Source organism: Cornus florida, unplaced genomic scaffold (assembly GCF_030987335.1).
Source record: "Cornus florida cultivar Cherokee Brave unplaced genomic scaffold, ASM3098733v1 CherokeeBrave_3.0.0_Hap2_Chr11, whole genome shotgun sequence".
In the NCBI taxonomy this organism is placed as follows: domain Eukaryota; kingdom Viridiplantae; phylum Streptophyta; class Magnoliopsida; order Cornales; family Cornaceae; genus Cornus; species Cornus florida.
The window spans coordinates 4,198,794-4,214,951 of record NW_026775581.1 but is presented as its reverse complement, the minus strand read 5'-3'; the positions used below and the strand labels follow the sequence as shown (position 1 = coordinate 4,214,951).

At 37.2% G+C, this 16,158-nt stretch overlaps 1 pseudogene; it reads left to right on the top strand.

The window, feature by feature from the left end:
* The first annotated feature begins 2,741 nt into the window (after positions 1-2,741).
* LOC132287529 (small nucleolar RNA R71) lies at positions 2,742-2,842 on the top strand (annotated as a pseudogene).
* Positions 2,843-16,158: the final 13,316 nt, after the last annotated feature.

Genomic DNA, 16,158 nt, shown 5'->3' with positions numbered 1-16,158 from the left:
TTCCTAACCCTCTGTTAGTCTCTGAACTAATCTTAGGACTCGTAATTTAGTCTAGAAGCATTCCCCAAGATTGTTTACAATAGTTTTGAAAGCAATTACAGAGTTTAATCAGGCCATTTAAACTAGCGTTGTTGAAGAACAGCACTGAAACTAAATTGCAAGATCAGTTTTATCCCAACCCCTCTGTTCTTTCTCCAATTTAAATTTGAAGTCTTAATTTACGTCTAGTATCCAGTCAGACCTTGATTGATTTCAGTAAGATTCAAAATAAAAATTAGAACAGTGGGACGTTATGCCAAAATAGAGTCAAGAAAACATACGCGCTATAATTATTTTGTAAATAAATTTTGCACAGATAAAACGATCAAGCAAATCATATATCAAACATGCATGGTTCAGTTTAAGGCCAATTAATCTCCTAGAGACTGTCTAGGTGCACAGAACACAAGCCAAAGGGAAGGAGAAAGAGAAGAACTTGCCTGTACAGTTTTATAAACAGAACCTTGACGCCGTTGTTCTAAGCTTTCCGGCAACCACTGACTACCTTCTAGCCTCCTCTGGTTCTGATCTAATCCACCAAACACCTCCCTTGGTCCTCTCTGTTATTCTCCTTGACAGACCGTTACGACGCTCTGTTCTCTCAACTTCTCTCTTTACTGTATACGGGAATATGGTGAATAGGGTTTTAGAAACCCTCGGCAGACGTATACCCATATATTTATAGAGTTATACCAAAACCCTACATTAATTAGAGCCCTAACTAAATCCTAACCGGCCCATAGAACTTAATTAAATCCTGTGTCGGCTAAAGAAATCTAAACCCTCAATTTTAAAAAATCGTTAATTAAAATACTTCCTAAATTACTTCCTAAATTAAAACCTTTAATAATCAATTAAATAAATAGAATGCAATTTAAACAAATAATTAGATATCAATTAAATACACGAATAATCAATTAAATAAATAAAATGCAATTGAAACAAAGAAATTGATACCAATTAAATACACGTCACACAGGTAAACAATTAAATAAAAGAATTAAACCAAATAATCATGCAAAAATACAATAAAAATAATAAATAAATGCCAAGACTATCCTTTTAAAATTAGGGGTATTACAAGTTGCAAAACTACCGACGTCGATTTCAATTCACCTAAGCCCAATTTGACGTAAACCGAGTATGGAAGAAGATTAACACTTGCTCCTAAGTCAAGAAGTGCCTGATTAATGATATGATCACCAATAATGCATGATGTAGTGGGTGAATTGGGGTCCTTAAACTTTAGAAGAGTGTTATGTTGCAAAATTGAGCTTACTTGCTTGGTCAAAACCACTTTTCTTGGTGCTTGGCTCTTGTTCTTCCGCTTTTGGGTGCACAAGTCTTTCAAGAATTTGGCATAAGCCGGAATTTGCTTGATTGCATCTAATAGTGGAAGATTAACTTTCACTTGCCTAAACGTTTCCATGATTTCATTGGTTTTTGCCTTTTGCTTGTCTTTTGAAATGGATCCTCTTAAGGAATCCGGAAATGGAACCTTTGGTTCAAACACTTTTTTAAAATTTTCTTTTGAACTCTCTTCAACACAAGAAGTTTTCAAATCATTTTTCAATAAAACCTTTTCAACATCCTTTTTCAAAACTTCTTTTTTAAACACATCTTTTAAGACTTTCTCATTTACAAGGTCATGTATATGCAATGAAGGAGGAATGAGATGTGAAACGGGACGGGTGACAACTTGAGGTTGCACCGGTTCACTCTCTTCATTAGACATTCCAACTTGATTATTTACAATCCTACCACTCCGCAAGGTAGTCACCGTATTAACATGTTCAATGGCGTGGCCTTCCGATGAGGAATGCGTTTCCACAACACATTATTGCTTAGGTGGGGCATTTATATGCATCTTTCCCTTCTCTCTTGCATTGAGAGTGCTTGCTATTTGCCCTACTTAGGTTTTTAGCTTTGCAATAGATTGAGAGTGAGAATCAAGCAATTGAGTGTTAGCCTTTAAAGTGCCCAAAGCATTCAAAACTTTCTCTTCAAAGGCGGGACTTCTAGTATTACCTTGGGAATAGGATTGGTTGGGAAAATGAGAATTAGCAAATTGATTGCCTTGTGATTGATAGGGTATATAACCTTGGGATCCTTGGTTTTGAAATGGAGGTGGAATGTACTTCCTTTGAAAACTGCCTTGGGAAGGGTTTGAACCCTCTCCTTGGTTTTTCCAAGAGAAATTCGGATGATTCCTCCAACTTAGATTATAATGAGTACCATAAGGATTGTTCCCTTGGTTCACAAAAGCCACATTGACTTATTCATTAGGTTCACTTTTCACTTGTCCGTGAGGACAATGAGAAGTAGAATGAAGAACACTAGAACAAGTCATACATGTTTCATTTGATGCACGATGAAAATGGTTAGGGAAGGAAGATACTTGGTTCGCCGAGTTTTGGTTAATCAAAAATTGATCAAACCTTTGAGACAAAGACTTCATTTCGGTGGCTATTTCATTTGAATGTTCAACTTGATATAAGCTAACACTCTTCCTACCTTGTGAATTTCTACCATTCTTGGATGATAATGTTCTATGCAAATAATTGTCACTCATGCTTTCATAGAGACGCCACACGTCATCCTCATGCCTATCAATGTATGAGCCACCGATGGAAGCATCAACCATACCCTTATAGTTGTCCGATAAACTCTCAAAGAAGTATTAAACTAATTGCCATTTGGGCATGTCATGATATGGACACTTCCTAAGTAATTCATTGAAGCGTTCCCATGCCTCATGAAACATTTCTCCATCCCCATGTGAAAATTCTCGAATTGTGGTCCTCATAGCTTTGAAAAAGGCCTAAGATTGTTAAACCAATACTTTGCCTTGTCTTTTAAGGTGAATGGAAAAAGTTTGAGTCTTAAAACCTCTTCCGGCATGTCCGTATATTTTACGGTGGAACATACTTCAAGAAACTCATCCAAATGCTTGTAAGGTTCTTCATTTGGAAGTCTATGATAGTTAAGAAGCATTTGAATGGTTTGTGGCTTAATTTCATAATGATGTGCTCTAAATGGAGGCAATTGGATGCATGTAGGTGCATTATACTCGTTAGGCACATAATGGTCTCTTAAAGCAAGAGGTGGATTAGCTACTTGAGGTGCAACATGAACACCTTGGTTTTGAATTCCTTGATTGTTAGGAGGTTGTGGAGCATACATTGGCCTTGGCATTCCATATGGAACTTGGCCTTGTTGTTGTGGTGGTTGGTGAATGAATGGCCTAGGCATGCCTAATGGTACTTGTATGTTCTCATTATGCACATTGGGATGAAGGATACCTTGTTGGTCTATGTGACCAATGTCCTCAACATGATTATCATTATGGTTATCCATTGAAAGATTGGCTCTATTTATACTTCCTCTTCCCCTAGGATTTCTAACGATAGATTCAAGATGGAAATCAAGAGGGGCAAGAGTTGGTCTCAATGAACGACGCCCATACATGCATAATACAAAACACAACAAACATAAAGAATGACAAACACTATGTCTTCACAACAATGCAATTAGACTTCTTCCATAAATATTATATTCATACTCCCATACTTTAACAACAATCATGCAAGACAATAAAAAATAAGCCTCCACGCGGGCCGACGATTTAACTAAGGGATTGAGTAAAGAAAATCTCACAAAGGTCCTTTAGCACTTTAACTCCAAATTTTAAAGCTTGGCTTAGCAATTTTAGAATTTTTAGCTTTTTACTTTCCTTGCTTGCTTGAATTGAATGCTCAATGGCTCCTTTGCTTGCTTCCTCTCCAACAATGCACCTAGTTAAGTAAGAACAACACAATAAGTAATCAAAAAGAAAAATAAAAATAAAGTAAAAACACGATGAAAAGAGTACTAATCCTAATCAATTCCACAAATCCGACGTTGCCAAATCTAATAAACAAATCCCCGGCAACGACACCAAAATTTGGACGAGCTAAGGCCGTTTCTACACGCCAAAATTATGTGTAGTGAATGTGCGGTTCAAGAAAAGCCTTTTGGGTCAAATTTAAATCTGTAAAAACCACTACCAACACTACTACTAACGTAGCAAGAGTGAGTAGGGATGTTATGAACCTCCCCCATGACTTGAACTGATTCCAGCTTGTCCAAACACCTGAGGAGAAGACCATCTTCTTTGTTTTTCTTGTACAATTTTCCATTCATAGGAATGTAGTGAGGAGCTACAAGCTGAATTTTGCTATTCGTATCTATGCTTGGATTTATCAAGAACTTAATGATGGGAACTCTTCAATCATCTGGATCTGCCTCCTCCAAGTTAACATAACTAACTTCCAAATGTTCATTCCTCATTTCTACAGATAGAAGTGGTCTCCTTTTTATTGAGATTATGGTTTCTACTACTCCAGGTGGAACTCTTATACTGGATACTACCTTAGCCAGTGTAACGCCCCGGTCATTTACCTCCCTTTCCTTTTTCCCGAAATTTTACGGATAAATTTTTTTCGTTTAATTTTCTTTTCTGAGCTCTGTTTCTTGTCGTTTAGTGTCATCTCGAGTGCTCAGAAATGGTTTCTGAGACTCTTTTCCGTGGATTGACAACTTCCTTTGAGGACCGAGTCATTTCTGCATTTTCACTTTTTGGACACTATGCACTATTTCGTCATTTTCCCTATTTTGTCTTTTCCCCATTTGTCACATTGTTGGCATAACCTCACTTCTAATACTTGGAGTTGGTTTTTGACTTCACGTGCCTTCATCTTGAATGGTTTCCTCGAAATACGTATCTTTACTTTTGCAAGAAGGTACTCTGGTTGCTCCCGGTGCCCATAGGGGTATGGATGCACAATTCTTCAGAATCTTTTTCATTTCTTGGGGTGTTTTTCGTAAATATCTTTTGAAGATATTTTATTTGAGGGGTATCTAAGAAAATATCTCTGGGGCAGTTCGCAGTTAACCCTTTTTGTAGGGGTCATTGTGCAATTAACGAAAGTTATTCCAAAATACCTCGTCTGGAGCCTGGATCCTTGTACGGGATTCATTTTCACATTTTGTCGAGTCGTGGACTCTTAGAATTTCGTTCTGGTCATTTTTCTCCAGTTTAAGAGTTTCTAGACCCGGTTGCCGCCGAACTTGTTTGGGACATAACTTTCTGCTCAGAACTCAGTTTTTGACGCCGTTTCTTCCGTTGTTCATATTTTCTCATTTTGAATCTTTTCCATTCACAGAGTTTTGCCATTTGAGTGCGTTTGCTCAAAATCCACTTTTCCGGACCCGGCGAGGTCCGTTCGAGGCATTTTTTGAGATTTCTATAAAAGGGGGATGAGATATTTCATTTTTCATCTTCTGCACTCTCCATGCACGACCTGAAGCATCCATGGATGTCCATGGAGCTACCACCTTCTCTCTCCTCCTTTGATTTACTTTTCCTAAGTGAAAAGTCTTCGACTTTCACGTTTTTTGTTCCCCTCGACGTGTTCTATCATTCCCCCTTATTAGAATTCATTTTTGACCATTTCTTGAGTTTGGGTTTGAGGTCAAGTTGTGATTTTCATGGGGATTCCTTCGGATTCATGTAGATTGTGTTGTCCCCGACAAAACCCTTCGGTTTCGGCGAATTCGGGACATTTTTTTTCCAGTGTGGATTTGAGGTTTTCATCTCAAATTGAGGTAGGGGGTGTTCTAGGTTGTTTTCTTATTATATAGCATGCTTTTGATGCTTTTGATACTTGTTTACATGCTTGGATATTAAGTCTAGAGATTTTAATCATTTATTTTCTAGCATGTGATTTGATTTTCCCGGTTGCCCATAGCCTTGTTTAAACATGTAGCTTGATAGAATATTACCCCTTGGTACGTAGATTAACATATATTAAATTGAGAGAAATTGGACAAGTAACGGAGATTTTATTTAATATTTTACTAGAATAAAATATTAATTCATGTGGCCTTAACTAGCTTGAAATCGATTTGTGTTAGCATATTATATTAGGCCCTAGCATGCTTTTCAACATAGGTAAATTCGAGAGTAATTGGAGATGTTTTAAAATCTAGAGAATATTTAATTAATTGATTAATTAATTTATTTTGAGTGTACTATTTACTCCATTTGATTTCTGACTTGATATTCATGATGTATATGCCATATAGTTTCACATATATTTAATCTAGAATATTTGATTAGGTTTTGAAACCTTTCATTTATTAATTTTCTAGTATTAAAGTTTAATACTCATGGCCGTATCTTGCATGTAATTCACTTGTATCGTGTTTTTAAATCAAGTCTTGACATGTTGTATATTATACATTAACTTGAGAGCAATTGGACGAATTCCAAAATCTAGAGTTTTTAATTAAAAGGATTAATTAAAACCTACTCAATGATTCTTTGAACTTGATTAAGTTTCTAACTTGGTACTCATGATCTCCTTGACAAATTCCTTCACGTGTGTCAAATCGAGAACAACCGGATAAGTTTTGAAACTTATATTTAATTAATTCCTTTGTATGGAACTAAATTCACATGGTTGAATCTTGTATGAAATAAACTAGTAACTTGATCTTAGACTTTTCCTTGACATGATCCTTGACATGCCTTGTTCTAGAACACTTGGACTTACCTTGTAATCTTGATAACTTGATCCCTTGAGTAGATTAAGTTCCCTTTTTATGCTCCCATCGGTTTAATCATGACCCCTAGTATCATGACTTCATTAATATGTTTAATGAACTAGTACGTTTGTCTTAAAATAATTTTAATTACTCATGTGTTGTTTAGTAATTATTTGAATCATATATCTTATACTTGTGGTATATCTACTTCATTGGAATCCTTATGCTATGTACCTTGGTTATAATGTATATAGATGCATACTATGATTTCTTGACATTTCACATGCCATTATAGTTGATGAACTTAGGCCATGACTTATATATTCCAAAATCTTGGTTGTGTATGAAACGTGGCTAATGTATTTATTGTATTTGATACAATCTTGACTTGCACAACTTGTTGATTTTGGGACTTGGGATATCAATCAAGAATTGGCATGGCTAGGACTTGGTTCTAGTACGGGGGAATGTCCTCCTACAACTATAGTGCACACTAGGGGAAAGGTACCCATGGGTTAGTAGCCCTAAAGTGATCTCAAGAGTACGGTTTTAATCCGGGCGATATCCGAGTTTCCACATTGGTTAATTTCACTCTTTAAATTTCAAGTTGCTATTCCTTGAAGATTTAAACTTGTTGTGTTATGTGAAATGCTCCAATCTTGTTTCATTGCATAGATAGTATGCCTCATTCGTGATTTCAAATATACTCCTTGTCATGTTACTCGCATTGATAATGTAATTCTTGTTAACATATGTCCGAGCATACTTATTGTCATGTTATATGGAATGTTCCATCCTTGTATACTTGCATAGATATTATGCCTTGTTCTTGATTCTGTGTATAATTCTCATCGTGTTAATTGGTTTAATTCCAATCATGTAAATTGCATTGATAATGTGATCCTTATATTCCATTATTTTCTTGTCGTGTTCTTTGGATTATCCCAACCATGATTCGTTTCATATACGTATGTATATCATGATTCTTGTTGCTTAGACTCTAAGGTAGCTTAGGATGCTCCCTGAGTCTCACTTTGACATAGACGTTAGGTGGCATGAGCTCGTTTAACATGTTTCACCTTAAGGTGATAAATTTGTAAAATGCTAGATCGATGCATGCTCATTTCCTACGAGTAGCTTTATGTTGCTCACCCCAAAGTTACTGGGGCATATTTCAGGTACGAAGACTTGGTTCATGATGTTTAGCATTCCTTGGGTGGTTTGGAAACTTGAAGTCCTTTTAAATGCATTCTTGATCACATGCAAGTGTTAGCATGCTTGAGTTCAGTTTTTGAATTGTATTGTGTAATTAGGTCAAAATGTCATTTTTCGCCTTTGACTTGTATTATGTGCTTAAGCACACTTTTTGGTATTCATTCTATGTATATAATTTATGGTCAAGGGCCAAACTTTATTTGAAATCCATGAATATTCATGAATGTTGAATTTTGCCTTTAATGAGAAAAGTATGAAAATTAGGGTTTTGATATGTTATTTTCGCACCGGTGTGTGCATTGTGTATGTAATTCATCATTTAGTATTCATTTGCCATATGTGAGGTGTGGCCCAGGGGCAAACACCATTTAGTTTTCATTTTTGCATTTTAGTTCACATATTGCATTTTGGGCTAAAATAGTAGAATCTGAGCCTTTAAGGGTTCATTTTCAAATCGGGTGGTGCAAAGTGTGTTCCGGCACCTCCACTAGGCCTCATTTATCTTGTATGAAGTGTGACCAAGGGCCAAATGGTCATTTGAAACCATTTCCTAATTTTGGTTTCCATATTTTCCATTTCAAGTCCATTTTTGCCTTTTCGGCCGTTGGGGGGTCAAATTTTGTATCGGTGATATTTTTAAGTCGTGAACTATTGTAGTACATCCTAATAGGTAAGTTACGTTTGTGTGCATGATTGTTTTCAAGAAAAACCTCTTCCTTTGTGAATTGAGCCTCCTAGGGACTCATTTTGAAATTTTATTGCATAATCTGATCTAGGGGCATTCTAGACCTTTTACATCAAATTTATTTTCTTCTTTCAATATGGTCGCTTAGAAAACGTGATTTTAGGGGGGGTTTCTTTTTCGTGTTTTTCCAGAAAATGTCGTTTTGATACCGGAAATCTCTCGTGAAGTTTCAGCTTCTAGTTTTCATTTAGCAGCTTTATGACCCTCATGACCAGATTTCTTGGAGGGGCATTTTGGACATTTTACAGTGAGTTTTTTTCGTTTCTGTTTGTGAGGTCGGTTAGAAAACTTGATTTTAGGGGGGTTTTCTTCTTCGTGTTTTTCCAGAAAAACTCGTTTCGACCTCCGTTTCAAGCCTCAGTTCTGGAACCTCACTTTTTTTTTTTTTTTTTTTTTCTTACTATCAGCTTGTGCATGCCATTGGGCGACGACATGGGCGAGGTGGGCTCGTGCATGGGCGCCGTGTGCGCCAGGGCCTTCGTCTGGCCGCTGCGATGTCTCAACTTCAAACCCTCATTTCTCCCTCGTCCGGACTCCAAATCAAGTGAACTTTTTTTTGAACTTGACTAACTTTTCATTGTCTTTCCAACGGTGTACTTGGTTGCACCCGGATCTTCCTAAATAATTACCAGTTTACCCTTTTAGCCTTAAGTGCTCGTTTTTCTTCGTCAGGCCGTTTCTCCTTTGTCCGGACTCCGAATCATGCAATTCTTAAGTCCATCCTGATTATTTTTTTATTGTCTTTCCAGCGGTGTGCTCAGTGGCACCCAAATCCACATTTTTCAAAAATGACTATTTTACCCCTGGGGGCTTATTTATCATATTTTTGATCTTTTGCTTCCGCATCAGTTCTCATTGAGTTCCACGACCTCATGGAAGGTCACTTTGACTGCTTAGAGTTTTGTTTTATGTTTTCGCTTCCGCATATCGGATCCATTATCGGGTCAATCTTCGATTCATCACAGGACACGTTGGCCTAAAAACCAGGGTCGTCACAGCCAGTCCATCTGCCTCTTTGTTCAGGTGTCTTGGCCAATGCTGTAACTGATAATCATCAAATTGATCAAGTAATTTTAAGGCCAAGAAATGGAAAGGCCTCAGATGATGACTAAGGCATCTGTGTTCATTGCCCAGTTGGTTGATCACGAGCTTGGAATCTCCAATGATGAGTATGTTGGTCCTAAGTTATCTTAAGGAATGTTTCCCTTTGAATGTCAAAAAACAATGTTTCCAGTGGCTTCAAGTATGAACTCTATCTGCATTGTGTGTTAAAATAAGGTCCAGGGATTGTATTGTCATTTACCACCTTTGCATCAGATTGTACTCAGTGGTCTGCAATAGTGCATTGTAATGTTTCAGTCTGTTGTGATCAAAATCACTGTGACAGTGAACGTTCAGTATTTCAGTCTTAGCTACAGGTGCTCACAGGGGTACTATGGTCTTTTCTCAGTTGTAATTTAGTGATATTCGTTTGTTTGGGTAGCTGTATTACACTAGATTGCTTTAATTGAGCCTACATTGTGAAATATACATCTTCAGGACTACCTACTGGCTGTGAAGAAGTTAATTTGTTATAAGGTTATTTTGGTCCTTTCCATTTGCATTCAAGTGTGTTGCACGTCCCAGTGGTCCTAGAGAGATGGTATATACAAGAATATTAAATTTCTTGTAGGCTAAGTCTAGAGGAAAATGCAATTTACAGCCTTGCAATGTGTGTATATGAATTCAGGTGTGCATAGTGACAAAATTGCTGAGGTGGCTTGCTGTGAGTGGTCCTCTTTTATGAAAATATCTAAAATATGCTCTCTCACTCATTGGCTAGAGGTGACAGGTGTATATCCTTGGTGTGTGAGGCCTTGCATAATTCAGTGTCACTTTAAATATGTTGTTTTAGAGACTTTTAAGGTTTAAGCCTTATGAAGAATTAAGAAAAGTGAGCTGCAGCTAGTATTCTCTCGAGAGCTTTGAATGAACAAGTTTTTCTGAGCGTTTTGATGATGATCTTTACAAGAAAAACCCATTGAATCAACTCAGGAGTATGCACAAGGTGCTGAGATGATGCTGCTGTCAGATTTACTGCTGCAAGGGCTGGATTGAGTAGTGACTTTGTGTTCCAAGTTGCTATGGTCTATTCCAAGGGTTGAGTCAGGTATAAACAAGTTAATTACACTTGCTCAGTACGTTGTTTGTGTTGAAAACATGCAAAAAATGGATTTAGACTGTAAGATCACTAGTTAAGCTTGTTTTTCTATTTTAATCTTAGATTCAAGTACTGATATGTTATACTGTGCTATTTCTTGAGTTATTGAACTGCTAGTAAGTATAATTGGGTTAATCAAGATTGTTAAAGTTGGCATTGTGACAGAAAAATGGTATGCTGTGTTTTTGAGTGTTCAAACCCTAAAGATAAGGCTGACTTGTGCTGATATAAGAGTTGTGGCTAATCTGTGATATATACTCATGTTGTGGTTGATTGTATAAAGATTTTCACATAAGTACTACAGTGAAAGAAGACTATATGAAGTGTTGTTGAATTGATCTCGAGCGGACTTTCCCATTTTACCCCTCAAACCCTAAATGCAGCAGATTATAGTTTTAAGGCAGTAATTTAGAATTCTGTGTTGTCTAACCTATTGTAATTGTAAGGAAGACTTTCTTATATTGATTTACATCTGTAATGGTGTGTGTGGTGAGTTATGAGAGATTATTTGGTCTAAGCAAGGTTGCTTAGGACAGGGGGAGTGCTTGTATGCACTGTAGTGTACTAGTGTGTGTATTGGTTGTGAAAACTAGTGTCTATTCTTGTGCTTGGGTGTGTGCAGAGAGTGAGATAGCTGAGTGTGTAACAAGATACATATAGCTAGTAGTGGATTGCTTATTGGCTGAGGCCAAGAACCAAGGTTTTCCCTAGTTAAGAAGGTTTCCTTGTAAATCTTGTGTTATCTGTTATTTGAATGTTTGTTTAGTTGTTTTAAGAAAGTTGTTTAAAGAAAAGTTTTAACCAATTCACCCCCCTCTTGGTTCAACAATTGGTATCAGAGCTTTGGTCTGCATTGTGAGGTTCTAATAAGCCTGCAGTTGATCCCAGTAACGGATGAAGGTCAAGTTATCAACAAAGCTCCAGGGTTTGAAGGTTCAAATTATGACTCTTGGAAAAACTAGAATGGAAACCTTCTTAATGTCTCAGTCTTATGATGTTTGGCATGCTGCCATACATGGTGTTATGATTTTTAATCCTGATAACCCCTTTGCTGAAGATACATTGGCTGTGGCTAATGATGGTAAGGCCAAACATGTTCTCTTTTGTGCCTTGAGGCAATAAGAGTTCAGAAGAGTTAAAAATTGTAAAACAACTAAGGAAATATGGGATTCTCTTCAGGCAGCTCATGAGGGAAATAAGGTTATTAAAGAGAACAAGATACAACTTTGTAAGATCAGTATGAGGTCTGTAGGATGGAAGAAAAAGAAACTGTTGCTGAGTACATGTTCAGGATCAATGACCTTGTCAACAATATGAGAGCTCTTGGTGAAGATATTAAGGATGTTGATGTTTGTAAGAAGATACTAAGGTCACTCACTTCTAGATTCAATCCTAAAGTGACAATTCTAGAAGACAAAGATCTTTCTTAGATGAAGATTGATGAGCTTCAAGCCTCTCTCACTGCATATGAAATGAGAATTGGTGTTCCATCTGTTCATAGAAGAGAATCTGCTCTTAAAGCAAAGGAAGTTATTGAAGAAACTGAAACAAAGTCTGAAGATGATCTTGAAGAAGATGAGGTAGCCTACCTTGCTAAGAAATTCAGAAAGTTTAGGTTTAACCTGTTATGGTTGTGGTAAACCTGGTCATGTTGTATCTAATTGTCCTAACTCAAAGGGGCAAAGTCAGAAAAAGAATGATGGAGGAAATTACAAAGGAAGGTTTGGTAGAAAAACACTTCTCTTGAATTTATAATTACAATTCCTTTTTTTCACGGATAACCCTTTTACCCTTTTTTCTCTCACTTTTCACGATTTAGGGCTTTTGGGTTTTAGGGTTTCTTTTTTCTTTTACGGTTAACCGGTCAACAGCGGTGGGTACTGGTGGCTTCAGACGACATGGGGGAGGGGCCTTCCTCTTCTGTTTTGCCAGTGGGGGCTAGTATACCCCATGCACCAACTATTCAGCAATCGAATCAACACCAACAGAAACCTCTTGGAGGAGCTTCTTTGATGATGATTCACATAAAAAGATGGAGATGTTTCCTTATGTACCTGAATGTTGTGGCGCAAAGGTGATTAAGATTCTGGAAGAAGATGTTACCAAGGAGGTGGAGTATTGGAAACATTCTATTGTAGGGTATTTGATGGGCAAACGTCCTTATTTCCCACATTTCAATGATTTTCTCAAAAGGATTTAGAAGACTGCAGGGAACTTCAAGCTAATTTATTTACCTAAAGATTTTTTTTATGGTGCGATTTGACAATGACAAAGCTGCTAATAGTATCCTTCAGTGTATTCACACATATCAGGGTAGATCAATGATACTTAAGCGATGGGATAAGAATGTGAATCTTGAGAAGGAGGTTCTGGGTTTTGTCCCCATTTGGGTTCGCCTGTTTAATCTACCTATGCATTGCCGTCGAAAAATGTTCATTGCTAGGGTCTGTTCCCAATTCTCAATTCCATTGTACCCTGATGAAGCTACTTTAGCTCAGTAAAGAAGAGGATTTGTTAAGGTCATGCTTGAAGTGGATGTACATGATGAACTTCCTGAAGTTGTTAATATCGACATTCATGGAACTAATTGTAAGGTTCATATTGAATATAAATGGAAACCTCAATTATGTAGGAAATGTAATGGATTCAATCATTCAAAAGCAAAATGTCCAATGTAGGTTCAGAATAAAAAACCAACTTCAGAATGGATTGTTAAGCAAAAAGGGAAATCAGTCCCACAGGTAGAGACTACTGAATCAGGGAAATATGTTCCTGAAGTGACTTCTAAGAATGTTGTTAGAGTAGAGGCAAATGCAACTCCTGATGACACAATGAGAGACCTAATTATTGTTTAAGAAGAGACTGGTTTGGAGAATGTTGAATGTGATGGAGTGGTTTATATTATTAAACCTCTTGAAGTTTTCCCTATTAAAATTTTAGCCAATGTGAGTACTCCTCAAGAGAGCAATCGTTCAACCAAGAAGCTTGATACTGGTAAACAAGTTATGAATACTTTATCATAGGACAGTTCTCCTTTAACAAAAAACCAAAAAAAGAAGCAGAGAAAGAGGGAAGTTGAATTGGAAGCTAGTACAAGAATCACTCGAGGTATGGTGACTGGTGGTGTTGCACCACCCTCTGCTGTTAATTGATGATTGGCATATGGAATGTGAGGGGGCTCAATCGGAGGGGGATGCAACAAGAAATCCACTCTTGGCTGAGCTTGAACTGTCTATCATTGGTATGTTTAGTGGAGACTAGGGTTCAAAGTTCAAAATTTATTCAAATTAGTAGTAAGTTAAGGGCTAATTGGCAGTGGTGTCACAACTACGATGTTGTTTATGGTAGCTGGATTTGGTGTGGTTGGAATCCTGTAATTTTTGAGGTTCAAATCATGGGAGTTAAGGCTCAGGTTATATTATTAAAGGTTAAAATTAGAAACTCAGGGCTTATCTTTTGGCTGAGTGGTGTTTATGGTGAGAATACAGTTGAAGAGAGGAGAGATCTCTAGGATTGCTTAACTGAAATGTCTGATCTTATTACTGGTCCTTGGCTTCTCCTTAGGGATTGGAATGTTGTTCGGACTAATTGTGAGAAATTAGGGGGGAAGAATATACCTAGGAGGGTGCTGAAGGAATTTAATGAGGTTGTTGAATCCCTCATTCTTTCTGATATCCCAATCTCTAATGGTAAGTATACTTGGTGCAACAATAGAAGACCTGCTAGAAGAATTTATGCTTAACTAGACCGTGGATTAATGAATGAATAGTGGAGTAATATGTTTCTCTCAGCTCGAATTAATCTTACATCTTCTATGCTTTCTGATCATTGGGGTCTATGTGTTAAAATTCCAACCAATATTGCAAATGGCCCAAAACCATTCAGATTTGGAATGCTCAACCTGTGATGAAACAGGTGGTAGCTGAGACTTGGCTTTCAAGGGTAAATTGGGATCCTATTGTGAGAGTTATCATGAAACTTAAAGCTGTTAAAAAGACTGTCAAGTTATGGAATAAAACAAAGTTAGGATCTGCTTTTAAATAGGTCATTGCAGCCAGAAAGACTTTGGAGGAGTGCCAATCTTCTTTGTCTAACTATCCTTTGTGTGTGGATTCTATTCAGAAAGAGGAATAGGCTAGGAAGCAGTATGCAGTTACTTTGTTTAATGAAGAAATGCTGGTTTCTCAGAAGGCTAGGATTAAGTGGAAGACTGGTCAAGATAGATGTACCAAATTCTTTTATTAGAAAATCAAGGCACATAGAGCACTTAATAATATTACAAGCCTTAAAGATACTAATGGGAACTTGGTTCAAGATGATAGTGGTATTAGAGAGTTGTTGTTGAATCATTATACTCCCTTGTTTTCTTCAAGTGGTCAGGTTTCCCCTCCATCTGCAGCTTACATCAGGAAATCTCTCACTGGGGAAGAGGCTGCTGAACCTGAAGTCCTAGTCACAAGGGATGCAGTTAAGCTGACTGTTTTTAACATGGGAATAGACAGGGCACCAGGACTAAACAGATTCATAACTAGATTCTTCAGGGATTACTGGGGGACTGTGGGTGATGATGTTTGTAATGTTGTACTGCATTTCTTGCAAACTTCAGTTATGGACAAGAAACTGAATAGCACCTTTATTACTTTAATTCCTAAGGCCAGAAAAGCAGATAAAGTGGAGGATTTTCGGCCAATCTCTTTATGTAATGTCCTTTACAAGATCATTACTAAAATTTTGGCAAACAGACTGGGATTGGTTTTGGATAAGATTGTTGGAAAAGAACAAAATGCTTTTATTGGAGGGAGAAGAATCCAAGATAATATTATTATTGCCTCTAAATTGTTGAGAGGTTTTGGAGCCAAGACAACTCAACCTACCCTTGCTTGGAAGGTTAATCTTAGGAAAGCCTATAAGTCAGTTCAGTGGGATTTTGTGATTAGTTTACTACAGCTTTATGGCTTCGGAGCCAAATGGATTGGGTGGATTAAAGCTTCTATCTCTACAGTGTGGTTTTCTTTACTTGTGAATGTGAGCCATCATGGTTTTTTTCAGCCTTCTAGAGGGATTAGGCAAGGTTGCCCTCTCTCCCCTTTGCTATTCACCATGGTCAATGAATACTTATCTTTTATGTTTGAATTTGAATGTAGAAGTGGTAATTTGATTGTTTCTCATGCTGTTAGAAGGGCTAAGAGTATGGTTATTCACCAATTTTTTACTAATGACTTGCTTGTGGTGGTGAGATCGAATATGGCTTCAGTCTTTACACTGAGAATAATGATGAAACACTTTGCAGAGGTGTCTGGTTTGGTGGTGAATACTGAAAAGTCTGAAATTTATTTCATTAGATCAGTTAGAAGAAAGGCTGTTATTTTAA